Here is a 13,733-nt window from a genome sequence, read left to right on the forward strand (position 1 = left end):
AAATGGAATTAAGTGGAGAGACTAAAGTTTAGTCCCTATAAACCAAACACCCCCTTAGTATAACCAGTATCAATTTTTTTTCTTTTCCACAATCTTATACAGAACCCTGAGAAACATAAAATTAACATCTAAAGTTCACAAATAGGTCATGACGCATCCATCTCCATCTTCATCTCTGGTCCAATCTTATATCATGCCACCAAATATTTGAAGTGACGCCGAACAAAACGAAGACGCTGCTAGAAACCAGAGAATCCTTTTCAAATCTAGAAACATGACCTAGCTAGAAAGATGCAAGAACCTATGATTTCAAACAAAAGACGCATGGAAACCTTTCAGTGATCATTAGCCATCTTCTTATATTGGAAAAAAAAAATAGAATACAAAAAACCCAACACTAGCTTGTCTAAGTGGAACAAATGGATGGCACAAAATCAAATTTCCAAAAGTATCACGTGGACAATCTTGCCATATATATACCTTGTTAGATCTGAGATCGCGTAGAAACATTCTTAGAAACCTCGATCACCCATCATATTCTAATACCCATGGAAAGAAACCTTTTAAAAAGGGATTATTTGGAGATACTCTATATACCAAAGATGAATATGGTGAGTTCCCTTTCCTCCCTATCGTCGGTTAGGTCGCCGGATCCAGAGAAGAATGAAAACTAATGCGAGGTAGCTACGACCTAAGTCATGAGAGCGCCTTAAGGAGTGAAACAAACACATCGGTGTTTCCTATCGCATAGGTCAATATATAGGTTGCATCTTTTAACGGCAATAACCGTTACATTTCATCAATATGTGCCTATAATGATGTCGTCTTAGAAAATCCCAGCATAGTTGAACATGCAAATAAACGAGCAAAAAACATCCAACATAGTTGAACAAAAGACATATCTTACAAGCTTGTTATGCATATACAATTAGGGGTGATGGAGTCACTCAAAGAAACATAGCTGCAAATTTGGAAATCTAATCATTTGTCACATCTTAATTCTGAAGCAAAACTCGCAAAGACAAGATATTTGGATACTAATAGTAAGCTATTAGATATATGAAGGTCTCCCATCTTCACTAATAGTTAGGTCACCAAATCCTAACGAGAGAAACCAATATGAGGTGGTTGAGACCAGAGCCATGAGGACCATCACATCAAGGAGTAAAATTACAATTTTGTTCAAATTGGTTGTACTTATATATGTTTCATGTTTGTAACCATAATTGCCACCTTAACAATATTTTCCACCGTGTTTATTCCTCAAGGTAGTGTATTGACAATGCAATGATTGATATGTTGCATTTATCCAGGGTTGGCAACGGGGCGGGTTCGGGTCGGGTACCCACGGTTTTAGACCAGATGGTGGACGGGGCAGGTTTGAATTTTGCCCTGCGGGGGCACGGGTTCGGGGCAGTTCTATAAAATCATCTGTGGGTTTTATTGTGGGGACCCGAAACCCGAATTAACTAGTGAAAGTCGCAGCCCACCCACGACCCACCCAACTCGTGACACAAAATGCAAAGGAGAAACCTAAGCCAAGCCATCGCAGCCCCTCGGTCACTCGCAAGCACGCGGCAGCCGCCGCAACCAGTCAGCCACTGTGTCGCCGCTCGCTGTCCGAGACGTGCAAATCCATCGATGGTGCGCCACACTCCTCCTCGACCTTGAGTCCTCGACACACGGTAGCTCGGGCCATTGGCGCAGGTGACCGCACAGGCCGCATCGCCGCAGGCTGTCGGCCCGACCGGGACCAACGACATCCAGGGCTCCAGCTCCAGGTGTCGCTGTGCTAGACGCCCAGTCCCGGACCGATGGTTGTGCTGCTCGTGCAAGTAGCAAGCCTGACTAGGACTGGCAGTTGTCCTCGTCCAAGCACCAGTCCTCTACAATATGTACAACACGGTGAGTTTCCTTTTGTTTTTCCTCTGCAGTCTGCTAGACCGGTTGTGGATGCATTGTGAACTCCATGGTACAAATCTAGGTAATGTTGTTTGAGACAAATATAATATCCATGTGTGGCTAAGTCATTGACTCGTTATGTTATTCTTGCTGCTAGACTGCTACTGACACGGTTGTGCTTGGACTAATCGGTTGATTTTTAAATTTTGATCTGTGCTTGGCTCTTGGCTGCTGACAACTTGAGAGCTATGAGTTTCGGGTCCATGGGTCCCCGACGGGTTGCGGGCCTCCATGGGTTTGGGTCCGGGTCCGTGTTTTCACCCGTAGCACATTTCGGGTTCGGGGCGGGCCTGTAATTCGTGTTTCGGGTGCGGATCCGCGGACAGTGCACCCGACCCGAACCCGCCCCGTTGCCAACCCTACATTTATCATATCCCTTTCAAAGGGATCTATTAATAAACTTGTTAACTTGCTAATGTTGCATAAACAACACCAATGAAGGAACCATAATGTGACGGAACCTCCCAAGTAATTAGGCCCACCTACAGTTGTCCTTGTCCAACGGACATCAGACAACCCTGTAGGTGCCCCTGAACTACTTGACAAGTTCGGTATCTTTCCTTACCTCACCAGGAACGTCTCACCCATCTTGTAGACATTACAGAACATCGGAGATAAAGAAATGCGGAAGCGAATTACATAATCTTACATTTATTTCAAAAGCAAGCTTGAGTTAGGTTATTACAGACCAGTCTAAAAGTGAGTGCATAGGAGTAATATTATACAAACCAGGGAGGCACCAACTCCTCCCGAGAAGCTAAAAGCAAAAGATTCTTAAGTGGAGGACCGAGTCCTCCCGCACTTCAGTCTTGATTTTCTTCTTTTGGAACCACCTTGGCACAGAAGCAGCAAAAGTCTGCTACTTCCTCACCTAAAAACAACGAAGGGATAAACCCTGAGTATGGAATACTCAGCAAGTCTTACCCGACTAAGAAAAGACTCTCAAGGGTATGCTGGTTATGTGGGAGTCAAGGTAAGGCTTTTCAATAATCAAAGACTCTGTTTTGCAGAAATGCTTACTAAAGTGGATCCTTAAAAATCCAATTTTATTTGTCAAGTTAGGTAGAATTACCTGCACTAGAGTTCTTTCTACCCTAGTTCAATCACTGGTCCTGCACTAGCCAATTTCTTACAAAAGCCCATTGTCTTTAGTGGAATGCTACGTGTAGGGCAGTGACCAAGTCTTCATAACCGCGAAGGTACGGCGATCCGAATCGATTATACTCAGCTGAGGATCTCCAATCACACGACATATGTAGCACTTAACCCTTGCATATGTCAACCCGCCACCGGGGTTCTTAAGACCGGATCAGGTTCACGCAGACCGAGAGCACAGATACACCACCGTCCAGCCTCTTGCCACGGAGGGTACACGCTACTCTCGCCACCGCTCCACGCCCATCTCGTGTTGTCTTATTCCGGCCTTAGTCTGCCCGAGGCAAGGCTTACCCATGACGAGGCATGTGACCAGTTAAAGGGTCCTCGATCATCAAGCCTACATCGAGACGGTCCTTAATCGACTCAGACGGAGACACTACATCGAGACTCTCTTCTCGTGCAAGTCACCCGCCCGGTCTCAGCTTAATCATTTCAAACCCAAAGTTTGGTACCTGACAGAGGTACATCTTTTCCAGATGTTGAATCCATCAGGGCCTTGATGGATTCAACATCTGGAAAAGATGTACCTCTGTCAGGTACCAAACTTTGGGTTTGAAATGATTAAGCTGAGACCGGGCGGGTGACTTGCACGAGAAGAGAGTCTCGGTGTAGTGTCTCCGTCTGAGTCGATTAAGGACCGTCTCGATGTAGGCTTGATGATCGAGGACCCTTTAACTGGTCACATGCCTCGTCATGGGTAAGCCTTGCCTCGGGCAGACTAAGGCCGGAATAAGACAACACGAGATGGGCGTGGAGCGGTGGCGAGAGTAGCGTGTACCCTCCGTGGCAAGAGGCTGGACGGTGGTGTATCTGTGCTCTCGGTCTGCGTGAACCTGATCCGGTCTTAAGAACCCCGGTGGCGGGTTGACATATGCAAGGGTTAAGTGCTACATATGTCGTGTGATTGGAGATCCTCAGCTGAGTATAATCGATTCGGATCGCCGTACCTTCGCGGTTATGAAGACTTGGTCACTGCCCTACACGTAGCATTCCACTAAAGACAATGGGCTTTTGTAAGAAATTGGCTAGTGCAGGACCAGTGATTGAACTAGGGTAGAAAGAACTCTAGTGCAGGTAATTCTACCTAACTTGACAAATAAAATTGGATTTTTAAGGATCCACTTTAGTAAGCATTTCTGCAAAACAGAGTCTTTGATTATTGAAAAGCCTTACCTTGACTCCCACATAACCAGCATACCCTTGAGAGTCTTTTCTTAGTCGGGTAAGACTTGCTGAGTATTCCATACTCAGGGTTTATCCCTTCGTTGTTTTTAGGTGAGGAAGTAGCAGACTTTTGCTGCTTCTGTGCCAAGGTGGTTCCAAAAGAAGAAAATCAAGACTGAAGTGCGGGAGGACTCGGTCCTCCACTTAAGAATCTTTTGCTTTTAGCTTCTCGGGAGGAGTTGGTGCCTCCCTGGTTTGTATAATATTACTCCTATGCACTCACTTTTAGACTGGTCTGTAATAACCTAACTCAAGCTTGCTTTTGAAATAAATGTAAGATTATGTAATTCGCTTCCGCATTTCTTTATCTCCGATGTTCTGTAATGTCTACAAGATGGGTGAGACGTTCCTGGTGAGGTAAGGAAAGATACCGAACTTGTCAAGTAGTTCAGGGGCACCTACAGGGTTGTCTGATGTCCGTTGGACAAGGACAACTGTAGGTGGGCCTAATTACTTGGGAGGTTCCGTCACACATAAAAATATAATGTTAGTTTTATATGTGTATCATAAATATGAAAGAACCTATATGGCTAGAGGGGATCACTAGCCTATAAAAAGTTCCTTATAAAGCCATGTATGAGGCCCTAAAAGCTTCTACATTGCACTAGCATTATGGCGAGTCAAGCAACTACCACACGATAAGTATAATAAAGTAATTTCACGAGCAAGTAGATGACAAACCACATGGGGCAAGAGATGATACAAGATATATCCCTAAGGTTTGTTTGCTTGTTGGCAACCTACATCCACATTATGGAGAGTCCCAACTTAATGGTCCATGAGCTAACAAGCATGACAAGCTTGACTCACCTAGGGTGTCACAAGAAACACTCAAATGGGTCACTCCATCTAACCATGAGTTGCTCTTAATGATCTCCAGTGGGAAAGTGAGAGAACCTAGAGGGGGTGAATAGGTTATCCTACAAAAACTTAACTAAAACCAACAAACTTGGTCCATAAATGGGGTTAGTGAAATCTAAAACCAAATTCAATTAAGAATAGAAGGGGTAATTTCTTCACTTAATTGCTCTCACAAGATGTGTATTGAAACTAGAGAAATAATGAAAGTGAAGTGGAGAGCGCGGAAGAAGAAAATCACAATGAAACTAAGTAGACAATGAGACACGGTGATTTATCCCGTGGTTCGGCCGAGGGCCTACCTCTATGTTGTGGCGTCCCAATAGATGAGGGTTGCACTCAACCCCTCTCAAGTGATCCAGAGATCAAACTTGAGTACCACAGTTGTCTTCCTTATAGTATGTTCCCATTTGTGAGGACTCTTCACAATTTAGATCAAAATCGCAAGCTACCATAACATTATGGGATAAAGACCCTTTTCTATTTCTGTATGGAGCGACCTTGTCTTCTGAAATAGTGATAGGAATATGAGTATCGTCTATGGCACCAATGCAATTATGCATGTTAGGAAAGAGACAATTAGAGGCATACAAACCTAAGAAGGAATTAGAAATTATTGGGTTTTATGTATACCCAGAAAAAAAGCATGAAACGAGAGTCGGTTGAGTCTGTACTGAACTTGGAAGCTTTACGAACCTACTTGGCACTGCTGGAATTATATCAAAGACTTCATTTATCTTCCTGTGGATGGTTTCACCACTGTGTTGAAACCGTTTTTGCATATCTTGATTAGTAGCATTATGCGAGATCATGTACATAAACATGCCAAACTGTTCTTCAACAGTAACACTTTGTGTGTCATGTAGAAGATCCTTGGCTCTAAGAAAAGCTACTATCGCTCTGAAAATATTTGGCTCCATCCTAAACTAAACTTTGCTCTAGATTTCATGCCCTTCTATAACTTCCTTAATCTTCATAGCACCACTAAGAGAAGAAGTATGGACGTCCCTTTTCTCTTCTTGCATGGCCACGAGAACAGAGAGACAATTACTAAGAGTTGATCATCTTCTTTCTGGTCTAAAAGAAATTGTCTAGCATCCTCCTCCCAGGAACTCATTATCTATTATATAGAGATATATATAATTATCATGACTAGCTCGACATCCAGATATATAATTCAAACACAAGAAACGCTAATTCAAACACAAAAATGAAAATGAAGTGGAACTTTTGTATATGCAGCAACTAATATACCAGTAGCAGCAACTCCTAAAAACATTCTGTATGAGTATAGAAGTCCATATGATTAATTAAAACATAGCAGCAACTAATTGCAATGAAAAACTAGAACTAGGACTTGATTGAAATGTAATTAACATCATAGGATGTACGACAATATAAATGAAACTATGTTCATATTCATCTTTAGCCAAAACCTAAAGTTTGGAAGCTTATGAGTTTGTGTAGGCATATAGACAATGACTGATAACATAAAAGACATAAGAAAATCTAACTTTATAAGATAGTTAATCAATTGAATACCTTCAGTTTTGAGAGGATTTATTTGTTGTTATACCCTGTCCCTTCAGCCTCTCAATTGATATAACCAGACTACACATAAATAAAAAACATTAGTAGCAAGGTACTGTCCAAGGTAAAAACAAATATTTAATTATTTGTGACACCAACAGGACTTCACAAGCACTAATAATCAATCTGTACACTGATATTATCTTATTTTTGCAGACAATACACCAAGAGGTGTTAGCCTTAACAAATTTCTTTGCTCCAAATTTTATGCCCTTTTAGAACTTCCTAAACTCAACTTTGCTACAGAAAATGCAACTTTACCACAACATAATTTTGTAGTTTCTCAAAAAATAATAATACATGTTATACATACCATGAAGCAACAAAAAATATTTTGTACAACCACAATTCTAGAGACCAGTTATCTCATAGTATTAGTTCCTAAGTAAGATCTTCATTGGTCAAGATCTTTACCTCGTTAGGATATGCCCTATCAACGTCCAGCATCAAGTGCTTCTCCTGGTTCAATCCCCACTACACTTACTTCCCTGATTAGGAAATTTGTTTGCTAGAAAAATCTAGAAACAAAAAACCAAGAAAAAACACGAGAGTGTGGATCTGAAACAGTAATCAAGAAACGAAGAAACAAAATGGGAGAGGACGGGAAAGGACTCACCATTAGCCAGTCATTGGTTTTCTCCACTTGCATAACGTGACACCGAGTGTGGATCTATGACAAGAAGTTGATGAGCGATGGGACCCACCCGAGTGTGGATCTAAGAGATGCTCCGAGATGTGGTGTGCTGCCTCGAGATGTTGTGGTGCTCCAAGAGGTGCTGGGTGAGGGCGGTAGGCGAGGGTGACTGCGAATTGAGCAGAGGTGAGGACGAAAGAGTAGAAATGGCAATGGGTACCCGATACCCGAAACCTGACGGGATTTTACTCTATTAGGATATGGGTACGAGCTAATATCTATACACGTGGGTTTCTTAATGGGTAATAATGTACCCAGTGGGTACATAGGTACGGGCGTGGGATCATACCACCCGAACCCGCAAACCCACGAGTTTTTAAACCCGACATAATATAAAGAATGTAGAATAAACTCTCATCTTAATATGGCCCAGTAACTAGCACTACAACCTAGCACAATGAAGTAGCATGAAATCAGATAAAATATGTCGAGTCCACCTGTTGCACCTCTGTCAGATTTGCTTCTACTACCTGCACCTCAGACCCAAAGCATCTCATCTGTGCGGGTTCCAAATCTAAAACTACACTTGTTGCATCAAGAAAGAATGGTCGGCCACCTATGTCTCCAACAGCATCTGCTCGGCTCACCTGCTCGGATGTGCTTCTTGCAAGCCCGCGCCTACACATGCTCCGTGTACGTTAACCTTTGCTAGTCTGTTCCACAATAATTTGCAGCAACAGCTACAACAGAGCTGCATGCAAAGAGTCGAGATATAGCAGGCGATAGGACTTCTCATTAGCTTTCCATGGTAATAGCTTAATAGTATTTTTGCTGCTTCATTGCAGAAGTGGACACATGCATGCCGTCACTTTTTTAGAACTTGATTTCAAAAGTAGATGCATGTAGCTTGCTGTGATAAAATGTATACTAGCACATATTCACGACATTAAAGATTAGATTCCAGATTTTGGGTATAAAGTATACTCTCACAGATTCATCCTTGAGTGCATGAAGATAGGGCAAGGTAATGCAGAGAATGCCATGACTCTTATATGTTTCAAATCGGGATGGCATGTGTCATTTCTTATAAGGGTCGGGAGAGAGAGAGAGAGAGAGAGAGAGATAGCTAACCTAGCCATTGGCAGAGAGAGGGAGGCAACTGAAGCTTTTAGAGTCGGGTTTAGGTCTTCTTTTTGCTTGCCAAAATCCATCAACAGGGCTCCACAGGGAGGTATTTATTCCATAAAGTTATCAAGTTATAGTGGAATTACCAACCGGACTAGTTTCTCCAAGAGAGGGTTTTGTCTTTTCCGCTTCCTTGCGCAAAGAAAAAAAAAGAATCTCTTCTATGGCTACGGCTCCACCCACGAATCTAGGTACTGAGAGACCTCATAGCTAACATCATTCCTCACTTCATAAGCACATTGTTTAATTACCCTTGATTGTGTCCTCTGGCATTCAGATCAACGAAAATGCTCATCTTGTGGCTCTATTCTCTTGTTCTCTGTTTGAATACTACCAGGTAAGGTGGCTCGATGAGAACATAACTAACCCTCCCGTCAGCAAAGTGAAACCCCCTCCTCTAGGCTTGTTACAGTGGTGGGTGATTAAAAGGGAAATCGGGTTAACCATTTCCTATAATTAATTTTGGTGGTTGATGATCAACACAAACACATGGACTAACTAGTTTGTCTAGATATTATCTATTACAGGTGCATATGGTTCAACACAAACCAATAGAGAAGTCCGATTAGGGATACAATCAAAAATGGAGCAAAGTACTTGAGTGTGCTGAAAAATGGCACACCGGACTGTCTGGTGTGCCACCGGACAGTGTCTGGTGCACCAGACCGTACAGCAGAAGAACCAGCCACTCTTGGGAATTCCAGGGGCGCGCTCCGCTATAATTCACCGGACTGTCCGGTGTGCCACCATGTTCGGTGAACCAGCGGAGCAACGGCTAGCTCGCGCCAACGGTCGACTGTGTAGAGTGAACAGTAATGAACAGTGCCGCGCAAAAGTCAGAGAGCACCGGACTGTCCGGTGCAGCAAGACGACAAAGGCTCCAACGGTCGACCAGCTCCAAACTCTAATGGTTGCGCTGACGTGGCGCGCACCGGATAGTGCAAAGTGGTTGTCCGGTGGCGCACCGGACTGTCCGGTGCACCCATCGCCAGCAGAATTCAGCCAACGGCTAAAAGTGGTTGGGAGGCTATAAATACCCCCAACCACCTCATTCACTTTAATCCAAGCATTCTGAATTCTTCATTCATTGCAAGAGCAAAGCCCAACACTTCAAGACACAATCAAAGCAATCAATCCACCCAAAGCCCCAAAATCAACTCTAGTGCATTAGGGCTTGTGAGAGGATCACTTGTGTTCTTTGTTGCTCTTATCGCTTGGTTTGGCCTTCTTATTTTCCATTATATTTCTCAAGTGACTTGTAATCAAAACAAGAGACACCTAAGTGTGTGGTGGTCCTTGCGGGGTCAAAGTGACCCAAGAGATTAAGAAAAAGGCTCACTCGGCCTAAGTGATCGTTTGAGAGAGAGGGGAAGGGTTGAAATAGACCCGGTCTTTGTGACCTCCTCAACGGGGACTAGGTTCTTTGGAACTGAACCTCGGTAAAACAAATCGCCGATGAATTATAGCGGAGCGCGCCTTTGAATTCCCGAGAGTGGCCGGTTTGGGTCTGTACGGGCCTAGTGCACCGGACAATGTGCTAAAAATCAGCACACTCAAGTCCTTTGCTCCATTTTTTTATTGTGTCCCTAACTGAAATTCTTTCTTGATTTGTGTTGAACCTTATGCACCTAAGATAAATCACATGTAGCACTATAAGAAACTAGTTAAAGAACATGGGTGAAAACCCGTCGAACTTAATGTAATAGGCCGTCGAACTTACCATAAGAACGTGGGTTTACCCACGAACATAGCCGACGGCGATTTTTGAACGAACTTAAAGAAGTAAGTCCGACGGCCCCCACGTTCTTAAGGTTAAGAACGTGGGTACCGTCGAACTTAAGGTTAAGAACGTGGGTTTTTAAGTTCGACGGGGGCCGTCGAATTTTTTTCCATAAGTTCGACGGCACCCACGTTCTTAACCTTAAGTTCGACAGGGCCACGTGGCCGTCGAACTTATGGGTCGTGCCTGGGTCGGTGAGGGCTGCCCATTAAGTTCGACGGTACCCACGTTCTTAACCTTAAGAACGTGGGTACCCACGTTCTTAACCCTTTTCCAGAAAAAAATAAAAAATACAGAAATGTAAAATTAGACACTCATAATATCACATGCAACACAATATATCACATACAATACAGATTTCAAACACATTGATATATGTTCATATCACAAATTCACATAAGTCCAAATATATAAGTTCGCAAATTCACATAAGTCCAAATACATAAGTTCACAAATTCACACAGGTTCACATCCATAGTTCACAAGTTCAAACACACAAGTTCAAACACACAAGTTCAAACATTAGCTCCATCGCTCTCGATCAGGACATCGGATTGTTGTTCGTAGCTCCACCACTGGAATTGAGACATCTGTCCGCAAAGTCAACGTGAGGGGGAGGAGTCACTTGATGAGAGCCGGAATCCTACAAAAAAAACCAAAATTCTCATAAATACACAACTGGCATTAAATCACATGTACACAAAGATATAGGAAAGCATGATAAACACAAAATGTGGCTTCCATATTTGTGCATAAACATGAACATGAGAGTGAAAACAAACTTCATTTCAAGACGCAGCACCGTGTTATTTAAAATGATGCATCGTGCAAAGGATCCGCGATGTTAACTGTCCAAGAAACTACTTTGGAAATTCAGACTTAGACGCTATTCCAAATTTGAAAATTCACAATTCAACCACCTAACAGTCCAAAGCATGTCACAACAAAATAGCTCTCACAACACTAAGCTAATGAGAGATCAAGTGCAAGTAAACTGCTCCTAAGCTAAAGATGCTTTGGCCATGGGAACTATGTATCAAAGTTGGGCCTTGAGTTAAAGGGCAACTTTACCTTTAAATGATGGACAAAAGATGAGAGGCTTGACTGGAGAAAAACAATCTCAAATGAAACACTAAAGTTGCCCAAAAGTGGATTTCAAGATCTAGCTATGTTTTGCTAATAGTCCATATATCAAAGTTGTGGAGCTTGGAAAAGTGAACAAGTTTCTTATTTGGAGATTTCCAAGCTATGTGCAAAAGTTTGGAGTAAATTGCAAAAGTTCAGAATTGGGGGAATTTGAATTCAGCACAGAATAGTTTTGTTTAGCCGTTTTTGGACCCCCATAACTTTTAAACTATGGACTTTTAGTAAAAGATTGTTATATCAAACTTGTAGAGTGACTATAGGAGAACAAACTTTATTCGGTGGGATGCCCTAAAATCATATGCTACTAGGAGTAAAGGTGGTTCAAAGTGGTGTTGGCTGAATTCTGAATTTTCAGATTTGGACTATTATCTAAGTCTGAATTTCAGTGATTGTGACTCACTTTGGAGCTTCGTGGTAAATAATCCATAAGGTTTTGAACTATAGTTTCTATAGAGAAATTGAAGACCATAAGTTGGTGTACAAATGTCGTTAAGGGTGATGGATATGATCCTACACAAAAAGTGGAGAGACTGAAAATGGACTGTTAGGTTACTGGTGACTGAAATTGGTTCAGTTAACTAAAACTGAAATTCAGTAAATGGTGTCCAATTTGGAGCTCATTTGTGATCAATCCAAGTGGTTTTGGACTAACGTTTCCATAGAAGAGTTGGAGCCCATGGTTCAGAGAACAAGGTTTATTAAATAAGTTTGATTTGGGGCTGCACTAAATTTGGAGTAAATTGTGCTCAAACTCTCTCTGTCAGGTGTGAGTTCAGTTTTTGGTTCAGTTAACTGAATCTGAATTTTAGTATTTTCATCCCACTTTGAAGAACTATAACTTTTGATCCATAAAGTTGTGAGCCATACTCCTTGTGTCAAAGTTGAAGAGTGTATATCAGTGAACAAGTTCCTTTAGGGAAGGTTGGCTTGGTACTGCATAAAATGTGGAGTTATAGTTGCTTAAAATAGGGGCTGTCAGACTTGTGATTTTCTGAACTTGATTCAGAAATTGAAATGCAGTTTCAGCATTTTTACCAAACTTCAGACTTCTATTGTGATAAACCCCTAATGTTATGGCTTGCACTCTCCATAGTAAAATGTTAGAGGGTAGTGTGGTGAGAAATTTCTGTTAAGGTGGATCTCCCTGACCTTGCTTAGAAAAGGGAGAAAATGCTGCTCCAAGTCGCTCTATCAGACTGGGATTTCAGCAATTGGTTCAGTAAACTGAATCTAAAATTCAGTGTTAACCTTTCTAATGGCATCAAGTTCATACAACAGAACTTGGTAGAATTGTCCCTCACTGACGCCATCCCTGAAAGTGATAAATTGTTTAATATACAGGGAGTGGCAGTCAGAGAAGGTGCTCATGAAAGGATACAAACCTGTAGAATATGGTCTTCTTTGGTTTCTGTCCAGTTGCCCTCCAGAAAGATATGAGAAGCTCCCTGCACAACCAACAAAAGTTATGCATCTAGAGGAATCCAAATAACCAAGTCAGTTTGTTGCTTTTGCAAATCTATTGCCACGACAAGCCAAATGTTAATATGAAGAAAAAATGGGATGTTCAACACTCCAACTTAGGCATTTGGATATGGAGTGCATGGTGGCCAGAACATTTCAGAGCAAATTTTTTACATAGTGTACATTTTTACCACTATCTTGTAAGAGTACTGTCAAGAAACAACACTAAGTTGCAGATTAATTTCTACAGCAGCCATCAGGTTATTTGATTTGAAATGCACCATAGAGGATGGAAGGATCGAGGAAAGGCTATTTGATTTTTATGGCCTGAATGTTTCATCTTATAACTATTTTCCTGCGACTATCTACAACTATTCACCCTAATTTTGGCCCCAAATATCCCACTATCTCGCCATGTCAAAGTCAGTGTCTTAAGAAAGAGTATATCGCCGTGACTATTTAGAGCCTAAATGGCCTTCTCGACACCATTGCTTAAATTTTAATGAAACTTATCTCACGTTGATGGAATATGAAGGGCATAATGGTGGAAAATGCACCATCAGTAACGACTGTCCTAATGAAAGTAAAGAAATTGACGAGCCGAAACTGAAAGATTGAAGTATTGAAAAAATGTTAGGTATAAATATATGTATCATGTGTAATGTAGTTCTTTTTTAAAATGGCAATAGATTTAGATTTATTTTCGTGTCTGATTCACACACACACAAAGACATC

General features: G+C 41.9%; 1 long non-coding RNA gene across 1 annotated transcript; it reads left to right on the forward strand.

The window, feature by feature from the left end:
* Positions 1-1,545: 1,545 nt before the first annotated feature.
* On the forward strand, positions 1,546-13,345 carry LOC109945607 (uncharacterized). Its single transcript, XR_002268856.1, has 2 exons — positions 1,546-1,905; positions 12,879-13,345. It is a non-coding gene; the product is annotated as an uncharacterized lncRNA (long non-coding RNA).
* The last annotated feature ends 388 nt before the right edge of the window (positions 13,346-13,733 follow it).

Source organism: Zea mays, chromosome 4 (genome assembly GCF_902167145.1).
Source record: "Zea mays cultivar B73 chromosome 4, Zm-B73-REFERENCE-NAM-5.0, whole genome shotgun sequence".
In the NCBI taxonomy this organism is placed as follows: Eukaryota; Viridiplantae; Streptophyta; class Magnoliopsida; order Poales; family Poaceae; genus Zea; species Zea mays.